At 39.8% G+C, this 5,919-nt stretch overlaps 1 non-coding gene across 1 annotated transcript; it reads left to right on the top strand.

The window, feature by feature from the left end:
- The first annotated feature begins 2,466 nt into the window (after nt 1-2,466).
- LOC118619420 lies at nt 2,467-2,631 on the top strand. The gene has a single exon (XR_004957198.1). It is a non-coding gene; the product is annotated as a U1 spliceosomal RNA (small nuclear RNA).
- The last annotated feature ends 3,288 nt before the right edge of the window (nt 2,632-5,919 follow it).

The raw sequence follows: 5,919 nt of genomic DNA on the forward strand, positions 1-5,919 counted from the left end.
ACCGGTTCGATTCCTGGTCAGGGCACATGCCCAGGGTGTGGGCCCCATCCCCAGTGGATGACATGCGGGAGACAGCCAGTCAATGTTCTCTCTCACAGATGTTTCTGTCTCTCTCTCTGCTTCTCTCTCCCTCTCTCTGAAATCAATAAAGAAATTAAAAGAAAAACATTAGCAGGCATACAAGTGCCCAAGAAAACATGACTGATCACCTAAAGAAGTTAGTTAGCCCTGGCCGGGTGGCTTAGTTAATTGGAGCATCATCCTATACACCAAAAGGTTGTGGGTTCGATTCTTGGTCAGGGCACATACCTAGGTTGTGGTTTGATCCCTGATTGGGGTGCATATGGGAGGTAACCAATCAATGTCTCTCTCTCGCTCTCTCTCTTCCTTTCTTTCTAAAAATCAATAAAAACATATCCTTGGGTAAGAATTTTTTTAAAAAGTAAATTATCATAAGAAAAAAATTATAACTGTGAGATGATGGATGTTAACTAAACGTATTGAGATAATCATTTCACAATATATATGTATTTCAAAGCATCATGTTTTACATCCAAAACTAATATGTTATATGTCAATTATATATCAATAAAACTGAGGAAAATCATCTTACACACACGTATCAAGAATAATTAGTTATTAATTTTTTGAGCAGATAATAAAAATTCAAAGTAATTTTTAGTCATTTTAACACTGTAATCCCAATAGCAAATGTAATCATAATTTCAAAAAAGATGGTGCCTGGCCGGTATGGCTCAATGGTTGAGCATTGACCTATGCACCAATAAGTCACCAGTTCGATTCCCATTCAGGGCACATGCCCAGGTTGTGAGCTTGGTCCCCAGTGGAGGACATGCAGTAGGCAGCCAGTCGATGTTCTCTCTCATCGATGTTTCTATCTCTCTCTCCCTCTCTCTTCCTCTGTCTTTCTAATATATGAATAAAAAAAAAGTTTTTTTAAAAAAAAAGATGGTTAAGTATCTCTTGAAATATGATGACCTATGTGTTTATCAGTAATTTGTTGGTGGCTTATAACTATGTGACTTGAAATGTTGTTTTATACATTAAATTTTATGATCGTTATAATTTTATGATCGTTAACCTGTTTAAGTGGGCATATCTCTATAATCTAACAAAATAATACATATTTGAGGGGGGAAATAAAGAACATTATTAAAAAAACAACCCCAGAAATGACAGAGATGATAGAATTAGCAGACATGTACCTTAAAATATCTGATGTAACTATATTCTATATTTTCAAGAAGTCTGAGAAAAGATTGAGTATATTAAATACAGGCATGGAAGAATATCAAGGCATGTCATAATGAATTTGCTAAGAAACACTGATAAAGAGAAAATCTAAAAGCAACCAGAATTTAAAAAGACCAATTATATACCCAGCTGGTATGGCTCAGTGGATGTAACTCATGGATTGAGAGGTCCTGGTTCGATTCCCGGTCAGGGCACATGCCCAGGTTGCAGGCTCTATCCCCAGTAAGGGGCATGCAGGGGGCAGCTGATTGATGTTTCTCTCTCTCTCTAAAAAAATCAATGAAACCATTTTTTAAAAAGGACCAATTATGTAGAGGAACAAAAGTGGGAATGATATAGACTTCTCAGGAGAAACTGTAGAAGCCAGAGGACCATGGAGCCAAGGTCTTTAAAGTGCCAAATGAAAAGCAAAAGCCTCTTCCCTACTGATGACAGTGTTTTAAAAAAGTCAGGCAAAATGAAGACTTTATCTGACCAACTGAAGCTGAGTGATCTACTAGCAGATCTGCACTGTGGAAAACATGAAAGGAGGCTCTTTAGACAGAAGGCAAATGGTATGAAATGGAAACTTAGATAAAATAAGTGAAAAATAGCAGAACTGGTTAAGGTGTGGGCAAATATAAAGTACATTCTTTTCATTTTTAATGTGTTATTCTTGCTCCTGAGACACCTCTGCCAGAGAGGCAGTCAGGCCCCGCCATATATCCAGAGCAAGCATTCCCTCCGCACCAACCTTGGCCAGCACTAGGGTTCTCAGGCTTCAGTGCCCATCCCATCCGCGGTGCTGCGTGGAAACAGATGCAGGCCCCAGCACTGACGGCCTGTGCCATCCTCTGTCTCTGTAGTCTCGGGGAGTCCAACCCTACTTGGGGCCGACTCACTCAGGAGGCTTTCATAGTGTCTCTGTGAGAGTGGCGGCCAAGGAGATGAAGATGCCCATATCAGAGAGACATTTAGGAGTTAAATGGACAGGACTTGGGTATGGATTGGAGAGGGATTAAAGGAGAGGGAATTGCTCAGGAGGGTTCACTGACCTAGCTATAGGTATGAGTAGCTGGGTAGATAGATGGTTGTGTCTTCTGAAAGGGGAGCAGCCCAAAGACAGAAGGAGAGGAGTGTGTTGAGGGCAGGGGGTGCAGCATCATGGCAAAAACTCAGGGTGAGAACTATTGCTTTCAAAAGATATCAGCTATATTTACCTGGCAGGGGAGATACCATGATCATAAAGGTAGTTTCCCCAGGGTGAGGCTCATCCATTGCACTCTGGGTGCGCTGAACCCCTACAACTTCCCCAAATGTGGGAAGCTCTACTGTATAATTTGTGGTAATGGGGGACTGTGTTCACGCTGTCCCCTGGTCAAAAAAAAAAAAAAAGATATCAGCTACAAAGAGCCCTGACTGCAAGAACAGGAGGCAATGTGAGATGGATAACCAGAAAGCAAAAGAGTATGTTTCAGTGATCACTGGGGTTGAATAAAAGAAAAAGTGTGAGTTAAAGTACTGGGAACTCTGGATTTTTATGCCACATATTAAGAAACAAGCAAAAATACAAAACCTTCCCATCTTTATGATGCATCAATAAATCAACATTAGGGCAGCAAATCGTTTATAATACAAGAATTAAAATCCAGTTCTCTCAGGCATATAATCAGGAAGTTTTTTTGTTGATGTTGTTCGCATTTGTTGTTGTTGTTGTTGTTGTTGTTGTTGTTGCTGTTTCTCCTTTGCAGTTACTGGAACACTTCCAAGTACTATGTAGTTTTTCTGGTACAAAGTAATATTGTATTGTTATTAGCACAAACTGTATGTTCTGATAACTTTTAAGTAGCCACTGCTATCAACTGAAAAGTGATTTATGGATTAATAGTACCAATGGCACAGTTTCAAGTGTTTATCCTGTTCTACTGGAAAGAAAGACATTTTATGGAAGATTTTATGGAAGATTACAAGTTTGAAACATAATGACCATCATGTCCTATCTTTAGATTTTGCATTTTGACCTTTACCTCAGGGATTTATAAAGTTGTTTAAGAAAAGTCTTAGATGATTTAAACACTTCTGAAGAATTAACTGAATATGTCTATCAAAATCTCAGTCTCTAAAATTTACATAAAGATTTCCAAAATTACCTAGCTCATAGTTATTAAGATCTAAGTTACTTTTTTTCTTTTTTTTATCCTTGCCCAAGGACATTTTTCCATTTTTTTTGTTCAGATAGAGTGGGAGGGAAAGAGAGAAAGAGAGAGAGTGAAACATCGATGTGAAAGGGACACATCGAGTGGCTGCCACCCACACAACCCAACCAGGGCCGGGGACAAACTGCAACCGAGGCACATGCCCTTAGCGGGAACCGAACCCGGGTCTCTCGGGACCGCAGGCCAACACTCTAACCGCTGAGCCAAACCGGCAAGGGCCTAAGTTACTTTTTATGCTATTTTTTAATATACTTTATTGTAGTCCAGTGTGGAGAAGGGATAAGAATACAATACTTGTCACAAAGCTCTCACACATGCTGCAGGTACCCAGAGACAGCACATGTGCCTTCTACCTCCATTTAAGGACAAATATCTTCATTCTGAAAAGGGGAGAGAACAACATGCAACTCAGTTTCATTTAAAACACTTTGACAACAAAATACAGCCTGCCTTGAATAAATTATGAAAGGAGTGTTCCTCTCCCCGATCTTGAGTTTTTGGTCTCCCTTCCCTCTCCTCTCTGTTTTGAAAAGGATGAGAAGCATAACCCACAGGAGCAGGACTTTAGCCTGAAGAGTTACTAGTGTCCATGATAGTATATGAAAGCCACTTACTCCACTTTGCCACAAGCTGGTTCTAAATGAGAGAGAAGATGCCACCCCTAAAGCCACATCACTGGGACTGGCCAAAATGAAGAGTTTTCCTTCAGAGACCAGGAGAGGTGTCCCAGAACCAGAGTGTTTTATTCTGTAGATTTTATTTTGATTGCTCAGGTGGATCTTAGTCATCTAAACATACCTCCTTACTGAGTATGCCCAGTAGCTCCCCATAGAAAGCCTTTCCAAGTCGGTCTCCATGCCAACCACAGCACATATATTAACACATCTCCTCCCTATTCCCTTCTGTTCTTTACAGCTTAGTACTCCCAACTGGGAAGATCTAAGCAGGACTTAGAACCCTCATTGCTCTCAGACTTACGTCAATACAGGCATCCAGCTCATGCACTGCCCCCACAGCCCAGTCCCCTTCCACCAGAATGTCCCGTGAGAAGTGTCTCTTCCTCACACATCCCAAACCAGGAACCACACTGCCAAGAGCAGCTTTTTGTTTCACTGAAAAGGAAGCTGTGCAGAGGGAGAGGAGAATAACGCATTGTTGAGGCAGAGTCGAGAACTCTGAAGTCTTCCTCTCAGGAGAAAGTCTCAGCAGTGTTGAAGTAAAGATGAAGCAATGATGAGAAGAAAAGAAAATTCCTTGTTTCCTTCTCAAAACTTAAATAGAAGGGAATTGCCCATATCTTGTACTAATTCAACACAATACATCACTGTTTCTACTCATATGTTCACCCAACATGCTGACTTAGCTCTGGTCTGGATCAGGCCCCTCAGCACGAGAGGCTGACCTGCGGTGGCAGACACCTTCGGCCTCTAGAACTCTGCCTTCCCCCCAGGCTGATGTCTGGTGTGAGTGGAAAATCACCGAAACTTTTGACCTCTGTGCAGGCATTCCCAGAAGTCATGGAATTGAACCGGGGACAGAATTGTTTTGTTGTTTTTTTCATCTCACTGAACAAAGAATGAGGCAGGGTGAGAGGTGCTCAGTGGGTCGGTGCCTGAGAGGGAGGTGAAGGGAGAAGAGGAAGAAGGGGAGAGGACATTTATTGGCTGCAATGCATGAACTGCTTATCTATAAAGAATTAGACTATTTTCTGTAAAGATTTTTGATTGGACTTCTCAATTTTATATTTCTTTAGGCTTTTAATCAGCAATTTTGTTTCTTATCTAGGCTATCTGATGGTTGTTAACATTTTACAAGATCACTCTGTACTTATATTGCTATATTAAAGGTCATTGCCTTGAAATGTAAGGCACCAAAGAAATATAAAAGACGTGAATAAAAATATGATAAGCCATTTTAACTAGAGTAATAAAAATTTTTTATTTGTATTTTAAAATATGGTCATGGTAAAATCTATCTTATAAAAAAAAAAAAGAGAGACACTTTGATGTCCCTAGTTCTGCTGGAATCAGAGTTAATGGCAGTTGAAGAAATGTTGTGAAGTGGAAGCAGACTGATCTCCTGGAAGGCATCGGTGCACAGCCCCTTTGTCCCAGGTGCACCCTACTTTAGTAACACAAACCAAAATAAAGGGAAAGGTTATCACCACAAGGCTGAGGATATTCAGTAAGTGTTCAGATCTTTGTTGATAAAGAATTTAAAGCACAATAAGTCAAGAGACCAGAAGTTAAAAAAAAAACCCAATCACACATTACTTGAAATGTTTATCACAGTGATATGTTATAGAAATATAATTGTATATTATTATTGTATTGTTTATGTATTATATAGAGATATATAGAACATATAGTTATGTTATTATTGTATTGTAGTCCTATTATATTGTATTACAGTTGTATGTTATAGAGATACACATGTGATAAAGATAAGA

This window comes from Molossus molossus, unplaced genomic scaffold (genome assembly GCF_014108415.1).
Source record: "Molossus molossus isolate mMolMol1 unplaced genomic scaffold, mMolMol1.p scaffold_m16_p_6, whole genome shotgun sequence".
In the NCBI taxonomy this organism is placed as follows: Eukaryota; Metazoa; Chordata; class Mammalia; order Chiroptera; family Molossidae; genus Molossus; species Molossus molossus.